Here is a 23,768-nt window from a genome sequence, read left to right as displayed (position 1 = left end):
CACTTTTTTGTATTGGCCCGCTATGTGGGGCATTACCCTTAAGATCATAGCGGCCATACATTTAACCATTTTTTGGTTGGAAGATGTCGTAGTGTTGATAATTACAGTATAAGTTCAGAACATTCATTAGTTCTCCCTCTCATAAAAACTCAATGAAGAACTTTTTGGGGTAGTTCCGGGCCCAAAAACGATTATACAAGAGATTACAATCTTTACAAAAAAAAATAAAAATCTTGTTTATGATAGCCATTACAACAATCTCGCAAATACTGGCCTACTGGTATTCCTCTTTATAAAGCTGGGGGGAGGGGGGGTGAAAGCTTAAAGCTTGCCACCAAACCAGTCATGTAATGCATTTTTTTTTAATAACTTGTTAATATTTTCTCTCGGTGACAAAGGTTACTTTAAACTAATTTTATACATTATAGCCCACTGATTTAGACAGGAATGGTCTGTGTAATGCGTCATTCCTCCTGTGGCAGAAGTATAAGAAAATTAAATACTCAGCACTGCTGGGTTTGTAACTTATTTTACATTTAATTTTGGGGAATTTCAGCAGTAGGAGACCCTGTGATAAGCTTTCTATCAGATAACTTTTCTAACACAAAGGAAATGTCCAAAGCAGATAATACTGATTTTCTAGAAAAAAAAAAGTAAAATCAATTTGATGAAGACTTCATATACTCTGGAAACCTACAGCAAGTTACAAAAATAGAATGCTGAAGTTTATTGATTTGTAGAATTCAAGTACTCTTTTTCCAGTTGCATTATTACCAGAATGTAATACAATTGTTCTATACCATTCAATACCTTTCTCTCTGATCTATCGAGGCAGGAGAAAAACACTATTTACTTATTAGAGAGATATCTCTAAAGATTTGGGATCAAACAATACATGTCTATAACTTTACACATGATATATATGTATTACAAATCTGAAAATTCAGACTGCACATCCCCGTGTGAACAGATGCAAGCTACCAAGGCAATATACTGTCCTGTCCGCACAGCACTAGGACATATAAACAAGTGGAGAAGTTCAAGTTAACTGATACATCTGTATGTACATACACATCCAGCGCCGCACCTCCTATGAGGCGACCTGAAGCGATCGCTTCAGGCGGCGCTATGCCAGGGCCCCAGGGAGGGCGGAATTTTTGCTTACCTAAGCCAGTCCAGGACAAATCCCTGTGTGAACCCAGCTTTATAGACCTGCATCAGACATGGAATGTAGCTATAAATAAAGCAGCGCATTTTTCATGCAGAAACCACATGGATCCCATTAAGTCTATGGGGTCCAAGGGTTTCCTTAGGTAACCACTATTTTTTATGTGGGTTAGGTTTCCGTTAGGGGGTCCCCAAGTGGACTTCCCGAACATAAACCCATGCGCAGATGTGAACCGGGCCTAAACCCCGAAGATTACAACATTAAACTGTCTGGATATACATACATTTCACATTAAGCTGATAATGTGATACCGTTTTTATACTAGGCATTGTGCATGTGTAAATGGAAGAGTGATAATTTTACATTCTCTAATTTTAAAACAACATTATGCTGAAAATTTGTTTAATTTAAGATTATTTATCGTACATTGTTTTCTTTAAGGTTACAACCTAATAATGCCAAAGCGGCATATTATAATTTGTCATTATAATTTGCCCAAGAAAGCCTAGCTTAATTGGATTCTATAAATGATGACTTCTTTTATCTTGGAAAAGTGAACAAATCCTTCATTTCATGTAACCCTTTCAGGAACATACAACATTGTTTTTATTGCGTTTCTTTTATTTTTTGTTCTGTTGCACATATATTATTATTACTGTAATAATAATAATTATTATTATTTTTATTTATAAATTATCATCATGGTAACAGTAAAAATATTAATTCTTTTAAATATACAGTTGTATGGATTTGAAACATTTTCTTTTTTTCTACTACTACAGTAAATTTAATACAATACTTAGCATGTACGATTAGCTTGGGTATCCCTGTTCATTTGACTGTATGTGTGCTAGCATAGCAGAACCCTACATGTCATCCAGGCGATGTTTGTGCATTGTATGGCAACATACAATTATAATAATAACAACAATGTTAGTGCTTGACCTTATGTTTGCTTCTTTGAATTTGGTGCTAATGATTTGGGTCTGCCTTCTGACACCAAACTATACACAACTGTTGTTGGAAACCCTCTTGACCATTCTACGGTTTGCCACCACCATTTTTCTTTTTTATCTCTATGTAATCCTGAAGGGATCATCAAAATACAAAAATTACACTGAACATTTATCTTCTGACTAAATGAATTGAAAGCTATTCTTTCATTCCAGCCCTTGCCTTGCTTTTCTAATTACCCGTGGTGCAGGTAAAGGAATGGTAAACTAGAGAAGCACTAACTAATCACTATCAGCAAAGGCATAGATAGAAAGAAGACTCAGAGGTTCTAGTGGTTCCAACATTTCTTTCTAACAGTAGCTAAGCCAATGATGAAGCCTATAAAATAGAATATATACCTCCATTGAATCAGTCTTGTGAGTGTTCAGTCCTATCTGCTTATGCTACCTTTAAACTTCAGGTGTAACAACTCTGCCTGTTCTGGTCTCTACGCCACCCTCCGCTCGCACGTTGCAGAGCAGGAGCCGTATTCAATTTGGTTCTTTGCTTAGTGTTTTTCGTTGCACTGTGTGAACACTGATCTATCTCTGTAATTGAATTTCCACCACACCCATCTCCTGCACCTTGTTTCTCTCTAATCATCAAATAGTTAATCTTAGCCTTGCCTGTGTGATTGACAGCCTGTCTTCCAATCAAGCCTAGTGTGGGTCTTTGGGTAAGTTCACATGGAGTTTTTTGGTCAGGATTTTGAGGTCGTAGTTACCTCAAAATCCTGACCAAAAATATGGCTCCCATTGAAATCAGAAGAAAAAGAAGTGAGGTGCTCATTCTTCAGGCTGTTTCTCCTCGCGATTCGGCCTGAAGACATACCCTCCTCTGGACTAGGCCCATTCATTGGGCCTAATCCGGAGCAGAGTGCGCAGCTGGATGCTGGTGCAGTACACCGGCTTTCAGTAACGGCTGTCCGGTTTTTTGGATCGGAACCTGAGTCGGCCTCCGCCTCAAGTTCCAATCTAAAAAAAACTGTGTGAACTTACCCTTAAGCTTCCTATATACTGGAAATCAGTCCTCATAGAAGGCTATTGTGACTTTGTCCGTGCTAAGCAACTCTTCCTGCTACTATTGTATTACTGATCTCTGACCCTTGGCTTACCCTTTGACTACGCTCTTGAATTTTGATTCCGTACTGCATTGCTCAACTATTACTGGACCCTTGGCTAGATGACCTCCCTCTGTTGTTGTTTGTATTGTCTTCATTCTGTGTTGTCACTTATATAGGAAGATCCTGTCTTACAGTTGCCGCCTATTGCTTAGGATAAGACCAACAGTAGTGGGAATTCAGCTTAGGGCTCACTGTCTTCTGTGCCCTTTCCCAAGTTTCACCAGCAGCTACTGGGGAATTGCTGCATCTATTACAATTCCCTTACATCAGGCTTCTTGAATATTTACTTTGTAGTTCTTGAAAATATGTTTTCAGAGTTAAAGCAAAGCTGTATCTCTGTATTTAGTTATGTTTTTAGCTAAAGTATGCTCTTAAAAGTCCATTCACATGGGGAAATCTGGCACTGATTTTGAGGCGGTTTCCATCCCAAATCAGTTGCGGATTCCACTCTGTATTCAGTGAGAGGCAGAAACTGAAGCAGGACAATGAAAAAAGTATGTTGCTTAAGGCTTATTCATCTGAATCTAATCAGCATCGTAAAGCCGCTCATTTTATTTGGTACTACACCATGGGGAGCCAAGGGTCGTAAAATGAAAAGAAATCTGAGACGGATGTTCGAGTCACGTTCCCCTTCATCATCTTCTGCCGTCTGAACTTAGTATAAGAAATAAGCTGCGAAACAGCTTTGTTTCTTTTTAATAAATAAATAATATGGCTATAGAATCATGTTTTATAGTGCAACCCACAATTAGCTGGTGTCAGAAAGCTGTTATTTGCCAAGGTAATATGTTTGGAAATCTTGAACTTTGTCTGCTAATAGATTTAACATTAAAGGCTATGTCCATTAGAAATTGCACATTCATTTTCAAAATAGACAGTACATTTATTACTGTTTATTGCTTTACAATACGGTAATGGCACTCTGAAGACAGAAAATGTATGTTGACAATGACAAATCTATGAAAGACAAACTGAAAAAAGTGAAGAGGTAAAACTAATCAAATTGAAATTTATTATTCTATCATCCTTACATTAAACAACGTTGAAAAAAAACAGTATGTACTTCTCATTCTTATTTATTCTGATGTTTATGCCGATTGAGGAACCATTTTTGCAGTATACGGATTTAACCTTTATTTTCTTAATTACTTGGGCAATACATATTCCTATGGTAACCTATTACTGCTAAATACATATCTTCTTTTAACATAAATGATATGTGATATAAAAAAGAAAAATCATAAGCAATAATTTAAGATCAAACTACTTTACCATCACATTTTGTACTCATTACAAAATAGATTCATCTATCTATTATGCTAAAAGCCTTACATAATAAATGAACTTAGTGACACAAAACGTAAAAAAAAGGTCTGTCTTACAGTATATTCCTACTTTTGTGAACTTAACAACTGATGATAAACTTAAAAACTTCTAAAAACAAGTCTAGTTGTCTAATTAGTCTAATTGTCTTTATCGTGGCTCTGCATAGCCAATATTTTACGTATTATAAGTAATTAAGAAAAATATTATACAGGTAATATTTATATTATATAAATTTAAACATATTGAATATATATTCTCTATTATATTTTCACTCCTGTTTTGCACAAATTACCATAATTAGAAAAACAAATGACTTTGTATTACTAGAGAATGAATATTAGCAATGTTGACCTATAGGGTGTTTAAGATCCACCATAAAAGTAATTCTGGAGGTCGACTGTACAGTTACAAGAAAATATTACCCGATCCCTGAATGCCAATTTCCAACAACTACATTCACCATATACATCAATGGAAAGTTGGGTGTATTTATGTGTGACATGACTCCACTAAAGAATTGTATCTGAAAAAATGAAGCAATGAGAATAGTTGGATACAGAGTCAGATGGTTCCAGGGTCTCTGAGTGTGGAGGGAGGGGTAAGGGAGTAAAAACATAGAAGAGGCTCTGTTAGAGTCAATGGACGTAAACATATGGCACAGGCTCATGGTAATAGGCCCAACTGGCAATAATAAAATAACTAAATGTATTGACATTGAATGATAGCTACATAGATATAATAAAAATTTGCAAACAATATTTGTATACAATATTTTATGGTAACATGCTATTAAAGTAGTGAAAATGGGTTGGAGGATAGTGGCTTATACTGACTTCAGCTGGTTGAACTGCATACTTTATGCAGGTTCAGGTTCAAGGTATATTTGTTATGATTCAGATTCTATGCAGACCTCAGAGAGCCCTTCAAAAGACTAAAATCCCAAATTTATTCTAGATCCTCAAATAAAGTATACCACATAATTTATACACAACATTATATGAAGAAAATAGTGGTATTAGTTGTATAGTAATTATTAGCAGTGCAATTGTGTATGAGACAATATATTGGCAACTCGTCTAATCACACCCAAAACTAATACCTAATACTGCTAGATGACCATACAGTACCCGATACCAAGTACAAGATCATCTGATGTTGAAATAGGAGACAAGAGATTACCTAGAGATGAAAGGACAAAGTTGACACTGCCTAAACCACACACAAACATTAATGTACATACAGAATCTGTCTAACCAAACATGTTGCCACACGCACAAGGAAAAGAGGTGCCTAGCACACACCCTACAATGGTACTCATGCGGAACGCTGAATGTTGCATGAATGAAAGAATGACTGAGCCCCTCAAGATATAAAGATATAAAGAGAGGTAGGTATCAGAGAGGAGTCATGCTAAAGAAAATGGTTATTAGAGATAAGTGAACAGATTTGTAGACAGCTGGTTTCAACCCAAATTTTCCAAAAGTTATACTTTTGCAATTCGTCTAATGCTGATTAAATGAACATGTAATATGCAATTATAATACAGAGGAGAAGAAAGAACACATGGTCTGTGTGAACTAGGCGGGCTACTGGCATCACTTGACAACTTCTAAGCCCATCATGAGTGGTAGGTGGAGAGGTTATAGTGCTCATATCATATACAAAGTAGAGATGAGTGAACACTAAAGTGTCTGAGGTTCGAAATCCGATTCGAACAGCCACACACTGTTCGACTGTTCGGACGGATTTCGAACCCCATTACAGTCTATGGGGGGAAATGCTCGTTTCAGAGGTAGGCAACATTCGATAAAATTATACTTACCAAATCCACGAGTGACGGTCGGGCTGGATTCCCCTTGAAGTCTTCTCCCAGCGCAGGGTCCCCGCGTCCTCTTCCGGGTGGAATTCACTCTGCCTAGGCATCTGGCCTAGGCAGAGCCGACTGCCCAGGCCCAGTCTGGTCTCGCCAAAACTCAGCTCTCTAGGACAGACCCAGGCATCTCCTCCAACTCCCATGATCTGCCCGGAAGTGAAGGCTCTGCAGTCTTTTATGGGCCTATTAAAGACCCGCCCTGGAACACACATATATATTGTGACTCCAGCACAATATATCTCACCTTCTATGTCACCTTCTCACTATATATATATACACACACATATATATATATATATATATATATATATATATATATATATATATATATATAACTGTATATATGCATTCTCTCATTCCTTTGTACTGACTTGCGAAGAGAAATATTTTGAATAACATTGCGGTGGTAAATCCAAAATGTGCACAGCCACGTCTTGACACGTTCATAACTATCACTCTTTATTGATGGTACTGGACATTTGTAATCCTGCAACAAATAGCAATTTAAGGATTTTCATGTTATCCCTTGTGCTGTCTGATCATGACTGGCATACTTTCATCACTTGTAACTCCCAAATGGATTCTTGGGAAACTGTAATAAAGTTACCTGCCATAATACTTTCTCAGCATATTGCTGAGTATACAGTACAGAGCAGCTGCAAGTACAGATGAATAAGTGAATATAATGCTTATACACATTTAAATACAGTACATGATTACATGTCTGTAGCACCAGCGACTAGAAGGTCCCTATAAGTGAATGCTGGACTGTGAAAATGCCTTGTGACATGGATATAATCCAAACTAGAAAATTCCAAAAGCAGAAGGCACCCATCTGCTAACAGCTGTTATAGGAGCATAGCACTGGTTGGCTACGTCATACGCTATTGATGTGGGTCAATAAGACAATGTACGAGCCATGTTAATATCTTCTCATCTAGCTAATGATGAGGTTCGGACGAAGAAATCCTCTGGATTGATTCAGTCCATACTTGTTCCGATAAAACTAGAAGTGAAATCTTCAGAGTATATAGGTGTATATAGGTGTAGGCTCAGGTTATGTATAAAAAATTTTAAAGAATCATACCCCTGTTCCATTAACTCTTTTGGGCTTCCTCACAGCATCCTTTGTCTACTCAGTGATGCCTGGTGGTCTCCTGTGATGTTACTGTATATGCCAGGGGTCACCACTGAGGCACAATCACGGGTGACATGGGCCTAACGTCATGCCATCACCTAGTAACAGAAGGTGAGTATACATTCTTTTTAATTTTACACGTCCCCTAGTCTTACACCTATTATACTCTGGGGTCTGAAGAGAATTCACAGTGTAATAACTGCACTTCCGGTTCTATTGGACAAGTACAGACCAAAACAAACCAGAGGATCAAGTTTTGTTGTGAACCAATTCGCTTTTCTCTAGTTTCTAGGTAAGATATTCCAAGCAAATGGTTACAATGTTTTAGAAAACAAATGATTTTATTTTGCAGCAGTTTTCACTTATGAAAATCCAGTGGATCCAAGCTCTGTTTCATTTTTATTTTCTTTAATACTGAATTTCCTCATGGTTGGACTATTAAAGGATTATCTTATCTTATTCAGTTCAAGGTCTAGGTGTTACAAGACATTGCTGTTCTCAAACATTACACCGTTTTAAATTCAGCACAAAAATACACTTTTGGTTCTGTGACAGTGTAGTGTACCATGAGAACATTACCCGATATTCAAAACTGAGTAAAGGGAATAGGATGGAGTGGGGTTTGGCATGAAGGGGTAAAGGGGCAAACATATCCAAATGGGCATACTACTCTGGTATAGTGATATTATCACTTTACAGTGACTGCATAGTGGTATCTATTATTATTATTATTATTATTATTATTATTATTATTATTATTATTATTATTATTAATATTATTATTATTATTGTTTATTTATATAGCACCGTTAGTTCCATGGTGCTTTACATTTGGGGGTTTACATACAATACACAAAATATACAGGTAGATATGATACTAACAGTGACCGACTGGCACAGTGGGGTGGAAAGCCCTGCTCGTGAGTTCTTACAATCTATGAGCATTACCAGCATTACATAGGGCTCTGCAGACAGTTTAAGTAAAAACAGTACAGGAATAAATAGTGACTAGGGTTGAGCCGATCTTGAGATTTCAAGATCAATTTTAAAATCTGATTTTCATTTTCCATCGCGATCGTGAAATTTGCTCGATCGCCGATCGGAATCCGATCCTTTCCGCACCCGATCCTCAACCCTAGTCAATGCTTCTCTATGGGAAAAGTCACTTTTAGGGTTGAGCCGATCTTGAGATAACCTCCGATCTCGATCCCGCTGGAAAAGATCGGGTCAGAATTCCGATCGCGATCGTGAAATTTACTCGATCGCTGATCGTAATCCGATCTTTTCCGATCCCAATCGCTCAACCCTAATAGTGACGTCTTTGATTGTAATCATTCACATTTCTTGTCTCTTCCATACAGACCACCACTTCTTCCAGCTGTGACTTTTCTTTGTAAGGTTTAGGCCCCACGTAGTGGGTCGCAGCCAAAAATTTGCAACACACACATCTTTGGCACCTCACTTTTCCAGACACTGACCAATATTTTCCTCACCTATACTTTCCACCCCACCACTAGCATACCTATTTCACTGAGACATTGCACCAGCAGGAAAACAACATTTTTAAACTAAGCAACTTTCTATTTCAGGTTACTTTCTGCATGAAATTTAGACTGGTGTCTCTGTGGACATATTCGCAGGAGCTTAGCCTATGTCACTCACTATCAGCTGTTCTACTGTGATGTACATTAATTGTACAGTAGATGTCAGCTTTCTGGAAAACATGTTTCTGAATTTCTGTGATTGAAAATCTCCAGTATGTTTACCGTTTGTGACCCCAGTTAGTACAGAACCCAGTATAACTAGGGCACTCAGACATACTAAACTGACATTTACAGTCTCGATTTTACCATCATTGATGTTTCATCATTAAGTTAGATTTAGATGACCGAGGTGCAAAGCATCCATGAAAAACATCCATTCCTCATGGCTGTCTTGTACCTACGGAGCACCCATTTTCACAGATCTCCCAGACATTTGAGTGTATGAAGGGATTCATGAAAACAGACAAAATAGGACATGACCTGATCATCTGTTACTACAGACTGTCAAAATAATGGTCACGTGAATAGCCCCCATTCACTGACATTGAATTTAATGTTGTGTGCTTGTAGCCTTAGGCTTAATGGCCTTATGAGATATGATCTTGTGATAAGTTCATGTGATCATACCTTGAAGATCCTTCCACAACTGTGCCTTAGGACCATCACACATAGCAGTTGTATCAAAGCTGCAGTGAGTTATGACTTGTCTGCAAAATACTGACATCTATTAAGAACCTTTTCCGGCACCATCCTTATGATGAAAAAACTGAACAGGCTGGTGGCAGCCCTACTATTATTCTAAATATAAATGATCACAGATAAAAACCAGTGAAACCGAGCCTCAGGTGCTTCAAACATATCATGTAAAATGTTCTCAGCAGCAAGATTGCACTTTGACACGAAGTAGATATGCTCACTATGTCTGTGCCTGTCCCTACAACAGTATATAAGTGATGTAGAAGTGATTTGATGTCCTCCGCTAACCCCTGGTTGCTGGAGTTACTTGGTGGAGGTAGCTGGAGGTCTTTAATCTTAGTATCATATTAATATGCCTTGTACCTCTGATTCATTGTTCACACTACGTGTCATTCATTCTACATTATATGGAGCCAGTACATCTTGTGCTTTGTGCTCAGGAGTAATCCGGCTGCTACTTATGAATGACAGCAGTTCATATTAGGTGAGCTGATTTGCTTACTATTGTTCTTAGTTGTACTGTATTGTAGTAAAGTGCCCATGAGACTGAATACAACACCCATTCTATATGTTGCTCAGGGTCCAGACACAGTTATTAATGTATGTCAGTAGGCGTTCTATGCAAATACTAGGATATTTTCCGATGAGCACTAAAATGAACTGTCAGTGAAAGCGGAGCTTCATTTATATAAAATGTATGAGTTATTTTTCCTAATTAAAATAGGAAATCTACAATTTATATGAGATGATTTCTTCTAAAGATGTTCTAATTTAAATTCATGTTTGCCACATGCGGAAAAACACTTTTTACCACTTTGCTAGCAGTAAATCCTTTCCACAGATGCCAGTACAACAGTGCCAGCAGCTGTAAGAGCTCATTAATACAAAGCATACATCCTTGAACTCCAGTAGCTCTAAAATAACAATGTGATAGTCTAAGTCTATATTCACATCTGCACTAGAGTCTCTGTTTGATTAAGGAATCAAAATGATGGACAACAGAATTCAATGGACCCCACTACAAGTTGGTCGCCATTGGTGTCCACTGTGTATGGATCTGGCACTGGGTTGTAGTTTCCATTTGTGATGGACGACTATAATGAAAAATTTTATCCTACAATAGACTTTACTGCTTGCTATAAGCAATCGAAACTCAATAGTAATATACAATTGACAGAATTGGAAATCTTCAGAAAGCTCTCAACTATCATAACAAGGGAATGGAGAGCCATTTTGTTGCTGAAAACAGAAATGAAATGAAAAAGATCCATTGAAATGACTCTGATTTTGGATCCATTACCGATGGTGCCTATACAGTTATTGAGGGGGTGCCATATTTCCCCATGTGATTATTTATTTAACACCATTCATATAAATTTTGTTGCATGATGTGGTTAAAATGTATTATACTTCTTTTACTTTTAGGTCCCTAGGTAGCTTAAAGGGAGTCTATGAACACCAACAATGTTATTAAACCAGCCCCAGTGCTCAGAGCCTTGCGGCCGATTTCTTTTGATGGAAAGCAGCATTTTATACCTAAGCAAATGAGCTAAGAAGGCATCAGAGGCAAATTCTGGGGCCACTGAGAATTGCAGCAAGATTGCTTGGGAGGACGTAGGGGATAGCTCTGATTATATCAGTGTTGCTGGGAAGGTTGTTGGTGAGATGTTCACAAGCTTCAAAACATGCCCCTGATGTTCTCCTCACTCCGTAGCATAGGAATTAAAAGCTGCTTTTCATCAAAACTAAGTGGCCATTCTACAAACAAATTATAGCACTGTGCTCATGGCTCTGGGCAATTTTAGGAACTAAACAATATTTTGATGGGTGACAGAATCCCTTTACAAATGTGATCATTCAATCACTTGTACAGCACAGTGTAATACTTTAAAATTGCAATATACTGTGCCTTTGACATCTTCCTTTCAAGCCCCAACATAGCAGGCCTGGGAGCTTTACACTGCCTACTACTGTCAGGACAACCAAATAACATATAGCAATCTTGTCTCTGATAGGGGGCAAATGGGCTCTGGCTTATTGACCGCAGCATTTGAGAGATTAAACTTCTTGGAATATCATTATCACCATATACAAAAAAAGTACAATACTAACAGTGACCAGCTGGTACAGTGGGATTGAAGGCACTGCCCGTATGGGCTTACAATCTATGAGGGAAGAGGGACAGAGACAGTAGGAGTAGGGTAAAGGCTGGTGTAGGGACAGTAGCATTATTGGAGGTTGTAAGCCTTCCTGAATAAGTGAGTCTTCAGGGCCTTCTTGAAGCCTGTGATTGTGGGGGTCAGTCTTATGTGTCTTGGTAAGGAGTTCCAGACTATGGGGGATGCACAAGAGAAACATTGGAGACAGTTGTGTGAGGAGCGGATAAGAGCAGAGCGGAGTGGAAGGTCTTTGGAAGGTCTGAGGTTACGTGAGGGCAGGTAACAGGAGATTAGATCAGAGATATATGGAACAGAAAGGTTGTGGATGGCTTTGTATGCCAGTATTAACATTTTGAGCTCTATTTGCTGGCGATGGGTTGCTATTAAAGGGATTGGCAGAAGGGAGTGGGAGTGACTTCAGTCAAGTGTGAAAGGGTTTGGATGGGGATGTCGCTGATAACTCAGGGCATTTCATAGATTTTAAAAATATAAACAGTGGTTAGTTGGCACATATGGCTCATGAGTGAATAAATATTAATATCCTTAGACATGTGATTGACTTATGGTAGCAAACATGAAGAGATTTGAACTTGTTTCTCCAGGAAGCATTGAGTGGTGTTACAGTATGTACAGCTATATCATAGCTATACATACTGAGATTAGAATATGTATAGCTATGGGGGTTGCTGAATTAGCTGACGCTGCCTGCTTGGCTATTTCTGTAACTCCTGACCCATGGATTGTGGCCCCTTTCCATTTACTTTCAGAAACAGATGAGGCTGAATTCTCGAAATAATTGTGGATGCCAGTAGTTGTACCCACATTTATAGTTATGGCATATCATATGGATATTGCCGTCTATACTGAGAAGAGAATACTCCTTTATAAGTATAGGAGATCAGTTCAACACTGTTGACAGATTCGTTTTAAAAGAGAAATAGAGCAATACAAGAGAATCCTCTCGCATACATAAGACTGTAGATCTTAAAAGCAACAGCTTCAGACAATTTATTAAATATGTAGGGAAAGTGCCTTTGGATATTGCAGTTTTATGACACCTAATATGTTTTAGAAGTAACTTTAGATTTAGTCAAGCTATATTATTCAAAAGAAGTAAAGAGTATCTGTTCATTTACTCCAAGGGCTAAATATAGTATATAACACTTGACATGTAGCCATGAGCAGGTGTTGTCTGTAGTTGGCACAAGTAATGATATTCCATTACAGATCTCCGATTATTTATAACATTTCTGCAGCAGCTTAACAGTCCCGTCACTACCAGATGCCTGAGTCCAAACAAGACATGTAACTTCCTGTCAATGTGTGAAAACCTCTTACAAAAACAAATGAAGAATTATCAAGCAATGAGGAAAAGGTCATGTGTACAAACAAGATCATTACAGAGGAATATAGCGTCTCATTCTGTATTGATAGGTGTCCAATAATGTAGGATATTGTCATTTTCAGATGTTAAAATAATGTCTATTTTACCGAAATGATACATTTCCACAATATTTGTTAAAATGGATAGTTAAGCAGAAAATGTGGCTGCTGTTCTGTTGTTTTGTATGTCTTGTGTATGTGATTGTTTTGACCTCTGTGCATTCTGAGAGCTACATTTTTACATTATGTTATAGTAAGTCTGGCCTTAGTTTTTATGCTTTAGGCTAAGGCCCCACGTAGTGCGCCACAACCAAAAAATGCTTCGGAAAAGACCGTGGCGGAAAAGCATTGCATTTTTTTCCACAGCGATTTTCACAGAAAGTCCGTAAAGTTTTTCTCTGTGTATTTTCTGTCCCCATCCAGCCATCCAGGCGAAATGCGCGTCAGGCGTTCTTATTTTTGTCTTACTGGTAGTGTGTGGTGGTTCTTTCCCCCTGATTGGTGACCATTCACATTTCAATATGACTTTGGGTATGTGCTGCTTATTTATTTATTTGTATGTGATTTTTTTCTGCTCTCTATATATATCTTGTTATACTTGACCAGTACATTTCCCTTATATATACATGTTTAGTATCACTGGGGGTTTTCCTCTGCCCACCTATCAGTGAGAGGATTTAGTATCAGTCTGCTACTATGTGGTAGACCGTCTTCTGTTGTTTCCCCATGTCATTTTGTATGTATTTTTATTCTTTTTAATTAATAAAATACTTTTCTATTTTTTATTATATCTTTTATTTGTCTCTATTTTTTGGTTTAAATATTTGTTTGGTTTGAGACTTTGTATGCTATATTATTTGAGGTATTTTTGTGTTGGCTGTATCCATTATACTGGTACAGAATATTAACATGCTGCAGTGTGTTTTTTTTTTTCCCACAGTACTTTTCACAGAAAGTCATCAGAGGAAGGGGCAACATGGTGGCTCAGAGGTTAACACTGCAGCCTTGCAGCACTGGAGTCCTCGGTTCAAATCCCGCCAGGAACAACATCCGCAAGGAGTTTGTATGTTCTCCCCGTGTTTGCATGGGTTTCCTCCCATACTCTAAAAACACATTGATAGGGGAAAAATGTACATTGTGAGCCCTATATGGGGCTCAGACTCTACATTTAAAGAAAGTCATCAGAGGTTTTCTCTGCAGGCTTTCTGCTTCCAATATACCTATAGGGAAACCGCCAGTGTTACCATAAACATAAGGGACATGTTGCAATTTACAAAGCCACAGCACTTTTGGAAATCCCAGTGTGTCTGCTGCACATATTTTTACACAATGTGTGGATGGGTTTCACTAGGTATCTGCTGCATTTCTGCTGCAGCCAAACAGCGTTTACACCACATGGGGCCCTAGACTCAGAGTTGAAGAATAAGAAAGGACAGTATAGGGCACTAACAAGAATCAATATTCATAACACAAGGGGAAAAAACTATTTCCACAAGGAGTCAATGAGACTCACATAACAGAAATTAATTTTGGGCACACACATTCTAACACAATCACTCTGGTGCACTGCTCTGATAGAAGATCAGAATTCAGATGATATTAAAGGGTTTTCCCATCTCAGTGTCTCAGCAGTCTGGCTGCAGTCTTTTCATCTCACTTCCTGTATTTCTCCTCCCTTCCCTTCCTCTTGCTAAATGGGAGGAGAAGTCTCACAACACTTATGCAGATCAGATAATATGCAGATCTTTGTAGAGAACAGGTTCTATGTGTTTACTTAGAGAGATAACAGACTTGGCTTTATCAGAAAACTTCAATTAGCTGAACAATTGCCCTGCTGGTACAAAGTAAGTGATGTGTCACTTGCCCTATCTCTCAGGTGGTTATAGCAACCCTTTGTAAACAATGGGAGGAATAAGGTCACATCGCAGGCAAAGAAAGCAGAATTTCTAAAGCAATATATTTAGGAAAAGTCTTCACTTTACATAAGCTACCAGTATAGATAGGATCCTTGAGATGGGACAACCCCTTTAATGTCTATGCATTAATCCATGAGTCCCAAGTCTGCATAAAATCAATTTGGGGTACCTAAGATGACATATGTTAAAGTCCTGTTTAGCCATTTAACCTGAATAAGCCAATGGCGGGCACTTATCACCATGCTAATCCAGGTAGATAATGCTTATTTATAATGCGCACATAAATTTGGGATATCCCTCTGCTATAAAGGCTATCTACCAAATAGCTTCATACAGGCACGTGGCTACTGGGGATATTTGTTATAGCTGGTACGTGGATGATGGAGTTCTCACTGGAGACTCACAAAACAAGTGAGAAATGCCCTCCTCAAAGAGCGGGGTGAGGTATTCTGGACCTTTCTTTAAATATATAGTGCTGACAGATCTGTACTGGATCTCATAATATGCCAAAGGGTTAAAAATAATCATTGTTCTAATAGGCAGGACATTAGTAATACTAAAATACTAAATAACCATAGCAAACTAATAGCAATTGATGATGAGCTGAGGGTATACTTTTTCTGTCTGGTCCCAATAATAATTAATACAATTATGCTTTAGGAGATTACAATCTCTGTATGATCGAGTCTGTAGCTGGGTTTTATTTCTTGCTGCAAACTATTTTCATTGCAAAAGATCAGTTGTTTTGTTTGTAAGCATTATATTCCCGGAGCAGTGATTTGTTGGTGACCATAGCAACCACTGGCAATCTTGCGCCTAATATTTTGTCACTGTAACCTGTCTCTATGAATTTCACAGAAATCATCAAGGCAGACTTTGTTACTGAAGCTTGTGCTTATAGAAGTGTTCTCCAAATCATTCTGAAATAAATGGACATTGCTGTTATTTTGTATTTTGTTTTTATGCTTTTCAAGGTCCAAAAACCACTGTATGACATATCTGATTATATACATACTATAAATACATGTAGTTGTGATGCAGAAACTGTAATGTATGCATCAGGTTAGAAATTGCAGACTAGTAAGGCCTGGTTCACATCTGCGTTCAGTATTGGTGGAGTCCGCATAGGTTGAGCAGTGAGCTTATGATAGCACATGGACCCCATAGACTATAATGGGGTCCGTGTGTCTTTCCACATGAGTCGAGCAGAGAGGAAAGTAGTTCATGAAGTACCTTTCTCTCCACATGTTCAGTGCGGACACCGCACAGATAATACAAGGACCCCATTATAGTCTATGGGGTCCATGTGCTTTCATAAGCTCACCACTTGCCAATGCGTTAGGTATTCCATTTGGGAGGTCTCCATGTGGAATTCTACCCTGAACAGAATACCGAACGCAGATGTGAACCAGGCCTAAGGGATGAATTTTGCAAGATTTGTTTTGGAAATACTCAAGGGAGTTCTTCAGGAACGTGTTTGGTCAGAACAGGAAATGCTATTATTATACTGTAGGGTATCTTCAAGTCCCAGAGAACAATAATAATGAGTGCCAAGGAGAGTACATAATAATAATAATAATAATAATAATAATAATAATAATAATAATAATAACAACCACCTAGAAAAAGCATAACGTTTTTCTTATTATTTAGATATTCTCCCTAGTCTTCAGAGTATAATAATCAACTTTAATGGATTTGGGGGTCGTGAGCCCCAAAAACTTTAGATTTGATAATTTAGATATACTTTATATTCTCAAAACGATACACATTATTTAATATGTTTTTATGTTACTTTAAATGCTTTTTTTAACTAGAATAATAGAGCTAAATCTTAAATATTGGTATCATGTTAATGTATTTAAAATTTCAATGATAACACACATATTACTCTATGTGCAACACTTGGGGTCCAGCACTTAATTGAAGTCAGGGAGTAGCAGGAAATATATTCCTGCCTGTATGTGTTAGGCATTAGTCAATTTGGTGTGTCAAAAGTTGGTAAGACAATGGCATTGTCAATGATGATTCTTTTGTGGATAGTTCTGGCAACCAGATCAAGGTGACAAGGTAACATCAGTGGAATAGGGTGAGAGCAGTCATGATACTTAGAGATGAGTAAATCGAAGCTCACAAAGTGGAATTCAATCTGAATTTCTGGATATATTCAATTTACATTGACTCTAGATTTCCTCACACTTCATGGTAACGAATCACAGGCGGCATTAAGAACAGGTGTTAGCTAACACCCTGCTCCATAACCCCTGGTCAGAGCCTTGGACTGCAGAATCTAGGGGGTTCCACCATGCTACATGTCTCCATCAGCATCCCCCCGTGGCGAGATGGGAGATGCCGAAAGGGCTGACGTCAGCACCCAGCATACTTGGGCAATTGCCAGGGTCCCAAGCTCTGAGAAGACCCAGTCAACAGTGGCGTAGGGTGCAGGGCCCGCGGCCAGGTAGAAATGGTCACAATCATTACCCTTGGTTGATACAAGGGGAATTGGAGGAGGATGAATGACTGGGTTAAATTTATTATGGTAGAGGATCTGGGATTCCTAGACTGGAAGAGAAGAAGAAAAAGAAGTAGAAGGAAGCAGATGGGGTTCTTCATATGTCAAAACCAGTGTAGGAAGCTGACCCTTCTTTCTTTCAAGATGATAATGATGATGACAACAATCACACTGGCCAAGACCAACCATGGCATGCCCAAGGATCTGTGTCCAAACTTGCAAGCATGTCATACTGTGTGAACAGACATGACAAGCGTATTATTATCAAGATGAGTACAGATGAGTATAGTGGCCAGCATGATATTTGTAACATGATGAGCCAGAAATTTGTCACCTTGTAGCACCAAGCAAACGCATAACAGGCACCTGTAGGTACAGTCGTACTTAGAATGCTCCTATATTCCAGCAGATAACTTTGACCCCATAGAAGTCTGGGCCAATAAGTTAGAGCAGTGGAAGGAGCTGGCTCAGTTTGCCATGGGAGATTTATCTTGTCCACCTCAAGTGTAGTAACTGAGATGATGTTCAGTGCTGCTGGTGGCATTGTACACCTAGAAGTACCACCAGTATTTTTTCTTCGAAAACATTACTTTTGTCAAAATGAATCAGGTATTGATGCGCGAGGATTTTGTACAGACCTCTGGTTAATGGCAACAAATAGATCTACTACTGTCTTTGTCTTGTGGCCTGGTCTATCACATTCTACTGTACTACAGTGTTGGCACATTTCTCACCAAAAAATGGTTGGTTTTGAAGCATTTTGAATGTTTAAAGTGTATAAAAACCAAGTGGCATTGCAGTGTATGGTTAAACTAGGAATGTGTATTCAGTGCTTACCATCCATTTTTCTAGACATACATGTCCCTTTCACTTTGACATAACATTGGCTGTGTTTGCCTTTGAGAGGTAGAAATTGGCTAGATAGAGTCCTAGAAGTCCTATTCGACCCTAAACAAATTTGTTATGAGATTTGCACATCTCTATAATAGATAACACAATAAATGAGGTCACATGCATGGGTTCTACCAAACAACCCACAACTCAAGAAAACAATTAATACTAACTGAGGCCTTAAGATTAACCCTTTAAGGAGTGGGCGATTTTTTGTTTTTGCATTTTCATTCCCTCCCCACATTCCAAGAGCCTTAACTTTTTCATTTTTCAGTTCACAGACTCACATGATGGCTTATTTTTTGCTGCCCTGCAACCTCTATTATGCCCCACAGTGGCCCCTGAAACCTCTATTATGCTCCACAGTGGCTCTGGCAACCTCTACTATGTCCCACAGTGTTAGGATTGGGTCCCGCAGGCTTCCCATCCAGCGCATAGCGCCACCTGCGGGCTAATCCAAACCTTGCCCTCAGCGTTGTGCAGTGAGGTGTCTGGAGTCTAAGTCCAGCTTTCGGCCCACTGAGCATGCTCAGACATTTTGGAGCCGCTCAGAGGCTAAGTGCCATTCTTTCCCTACTGAGCATGCTCAGACATTTTGGGTCCACTCAGAGGCTAAGTCCCATTTTGGCCATACTGAGCATGATCGGTGATGTCATTCCACCGCCCCTGTTGGGTGGGGACTAGCCTTTATATAGTGTGAGCTGACACCCGCCCGGTGCTCACACTTTAACTGAAATTGAGACAGGAGGTCAGGGCTAGGTTCCTGTTAATTGCAGGATGTCAGGTCAGGGATCTAAGCTAGGATACCTTGGCTCTGCCAGTGGGAATCGGATAGCCTATTGGTACTGTCCATTCATATTGTTGCTCCAAGCTGTTTAGGAGCCCTTTGTGTTACTGACCAGGGGTGACATTTAACCCCTGGCAGCCTTTCCTATGTTGCAGGCTGAAGCTTGTACTAGTGCCTATCCCTCTGCTGTGTTTTAGCAGAAGTCTTGTGCAAGGATTCATTCAGCTTCACCCAGCAGCTTTGCACAGGTGCACTCTCCCAGTGAGGTTAACTGGTGAGAGTGTGTTTGCAGATAGTTCACACCAGAACCGCACAAACACCACTGCCAGTGCAGTCAACTGGTGGTTAGCCTTTCAGGCACATGGCCGCCCCTTCACCCTGGGGCTTGTGGACCTCACTGCAGTGTCTGCAGTCCAGCGGTTTTGCCATTGTTAAAATATTATTTTTATATATATATATATATATATATATATATATATATATATATTACATATATACATATATACATATAATATATATATATATATATATATATATATATATATATACAGAACCGTAACACACAGTGGCCCCTGCAACCTTTTTTATGCCCCAAAATGGCCCCTGCAATTGCTATTATGCCCACAGCAGCCCCTGCAACCTCTATTATGCCTCACAGTGGCATAATAGACTGTGGGGCATAATAGAGGTTGCAGGCGCCACTGTGGGGCATAATAGAGGCTGCATTGGCTTTGATACAGATTGAAGGTCATGTGACCCACCTCATCCACCAATAGCCATATCGAGACTATGGTACTGCATCATATCTATGAGTGGTTCACAAAACCCAGAGGTCATACTTCACGAAACAGTGTCCTGAACAAAATAAAAATCATACTCTAAAAAAAAAAAAAAAAAAGTACCCTAAAACAAATTTAGAAAGGGGTTAGCAAATGCATTTGGGATGCGTTTTGAAGAATAAAAAAACAATATGTGTAAACCTGGAGACTAGTTCAGAGATAAAGCCCACAACTGCTTTTCTTAATTTATATTCCTTCCTATTATTTCTGTAAAATATTGCTGCTCTGAAATAAAACATTAAAACCAGCAGCTCGCCATATGTTAATCCAGTTACAGTGCTCAGGGTGGCCATCCTTTGAAAACATGTTTATGTTTCATTAAACCGTTACAGAGGGTTCTCAAGCTTTACTTTTATAATACTTCAAATCTTGGCCATTTAAGCAAACTAATTCTCGAACTTTTTTCCTCATTCTAAATGAAATGAAAATTCTGCTATAATTAACTATCATAATGAACTCACTCCTCCACATGACTATCACTTCCCTGAGGTTTTCCTTCTCATTACTACTGGCATATAATGCTGAGCTCCACTCACCTACTACTACAGAGTAGTGAATAATTAAAAATCTGCTATATTGGTAATTTGTGGAATTTGACACTTCAATCCATTTGGTTCTTATTTGTGAGTCACTAATTATAGAACATTAAACAGGTAATGTAGGTAGGCGATGGGAAGCAAAATGATTAAAAATACTCAACACAAAGTTAGATTAAAATACTAATTTTAAACCAGATAAATGGTAAAATGAATAAATTAAAATGTAGTATTAATTATGTAAAAGTATCACTGTACATTTTAGCATAGCCGGACAAGTTCTTTTAATCTGGCATCTGCTTTTCCCTAGAAGTCTAGTAATCCATAATTCTGGAACACAGAGAAACTTAACTAGGAAAGTCTTACTTAGTATAGTAGAACATTTCTTGTTTAACCCTTTAAGGATGCTGGATAGTTTGGGTGTTAAGGCTCTGAGACTTTCTTCATATTTTTCATTCTTGCCTTCCAAAATATAATAAATTAATAATTTTTATTTTTCCGTAAACACAGCCATATGAGGGCTTATGCTTTGTATTTTTAGTTGGTACCATTTACATAAACATATATATATAATGTTTTCATCATCTTTTACTAACATGTTGGGGGTCCACTTGAAAAAACATACAATTTGTGTTTTGCTTTTATGACCTCGCCCCTGCAGTGGCAACTTTGTTGGATGGTCATTTTAAAAACAGCGATACCATATTTATATCGGCTTTATTATGATTTACTACTTTTACTAAATAAAGCACGATTTTGCTAAAATAATAATAATGATAATAATAATAATTTGTTTGTGGTCAACATATTCTGACGTCCATAACTTTTTTACCCTTTTTTTTTTGTAATATTTATTGGGACCATTTTCTTATATGTACACATTTTCTGATCACTTTTTATTGCTTTTTTCGGTTGATGGTGGATGACTAAAATATATCAATTTGCTCATTATATATTTTTATATATTTACTAGAGATGAGCGAACACTAAAATGTTCGAGGTTCGAAATTCGATTCGAACAGCCGCTCAATGTTCGTGTGTTCGAACGGGTTTCGAACCCCATTATAGTCTATGGGGAACAGATACTCGTTAAGGGGGAAACCCAAATCCGTGTCTGGAGGGTCACCAAGTCCACTATGACACCCCAGGAAATGATGCCAACACCTCTGGAATGACACTGGGATAGCAGGGGAAGCATGTCTGGGGGCATCTAACACACCAAAGACCCTCTATTACCCCAACATCACAGCCTAACAACTACACACTTTACACACTCAATACCACCTCTCTGACAGTAGGAAAACACCTTGAAACATGTGTATTTGGCACTTGCAGTGAGGAGAGCTTGTCACCAGCAGTGAATTTGGCCCTTGTAGTAAGTCGAGGTTGGCACCAACATTTGTTTTGAAAATCAGGGTGGATTGAGCCTCTAACCAGCAGAGTTTGGGCAAATTCATGGTGGAGGGAGCCTCTAAAAACCCCAGTTTGGACCAATTCATGGTGGAGGGAGCCTCTAAACAGCCCAGTTTGGGCAAATTCATGGTGGAGGGAGCCTCTAAAAATCCCAGTTTGGACCAATTCATGGTGGAGGGAGCCTCTAAACAGCCCAGTTTGGACCAATTCATGGTGGAGGGAGCCTCTAAACAGCCCAGTTTGGACCAATTCATGGTGGAGGGAGCCTCTAAAAACCCCAGTTTGGACCAATTCATGGTGGAGGGAGCCTCTAAACAGCCCAGTTTGGACCAATTCATGGTGGAGGGAGCCTCTAAAAACCCCAGTTTGGACCAATTCATGGTGGAGGGAGCCTCTAAACAGCCCAGTTTGGGAAAATTCATGGTGGAGGGAGCCTCTAAAAACCCCCAGTTTGGACCAATTCATGGTGGAGGGAGCCTCTAAAAACCCCAGTTTGGACCAATTCATGGTGGAGGGAGCCTCTAAACAGCCCAGTTTGGGCAAATTCATGGTGGAGGGAGCCTCTAAACAGCCCAGTTTGGGCAAATTCATGGTGGAGGGAGCCTCTAAAAACCCCAGTTTGGACCAATTCATGGCGGAGGGAACCTCTAAAAACCCCAGTTTGGACCAATTCATGGTGGAGGGAGCCTCTAAAAACCCCAGTTTGGACCAATTCATGATGGAGGGAGCCTCTAAACAGCCCAGTTTGGGCAAATTCATGGTGGAGGGAGCCACAAAAACCCCCAGTTTGGACCAATTCATGGTGGAGGGAGCCTCTAAAAACCCCAGTTTGGACCAATTCATGGTGGAGGGAGCCTCTAAACAGCCCAGTTTGGACCAATTCATGGTGGAGGGAGCCTCTAAACAGCCCAGTTTGGACCAATTCATGGTGGAGGGAGCCTCTAAAAACCCCAGTTTGGACCAATTCATGGTGGAGGGAGCCTCTAAACAGCCCAGTTTGGACCAATTCATGGTGGAGGGAGCCTCTAAAAACCCCAGTTTGGACCAATTCATGGTGGAGGGAGCCTCTAAACAGCCCAGTTTGGGCAAATTCATGGTGGAGGGAGCCTCTAAAAACCCCCAGTTTGGACCAATTCATGGTGGAGGGAGCCTCTAAAAACCCCAGTTTGGACCAATTCATGGTGGAGGGAGCCTCTAAACAGCCCAGTTTGGGCAAATTCATGGTGGAGGGAGCCTCTAAACAGCCCAGTTTGGGCAAATTCATGGTGGAGGGAGCCTCTAAAAACCCCAGTTTGGACCAATTCATGGCGGAGGGAACCTCTAAAAACCCCAGTTTGGACCAATTCATGGTGGAGGGAGCCTCTAAAAACCCCAGTTTGGACCAATTCATGATGGAGGGAGCCTCTAAACAGCCCAGTTTGGGCAAATTCATGGTGGAGGGAGCCACAAAAACCCCCAGTTTGGACCAATT

The sequence above is a fragment of the Leptodactylus fuscus genome, chromosome 2, assembly GCF_031893055.1.
Source record: "Leptodactylus fuscus isolate aLepFus1 chromosome 2, aLepFus1.hap2, whole genome shotgun sequence".
NCBI lineage: Eukaryota > Metazoa > Chordata > Amphibia > Anura > Leptodactylidae > Leptodactylus > Leptodactylus fuscus.
Note: the sequence above shows the minus strand (reverse complement) of the source record.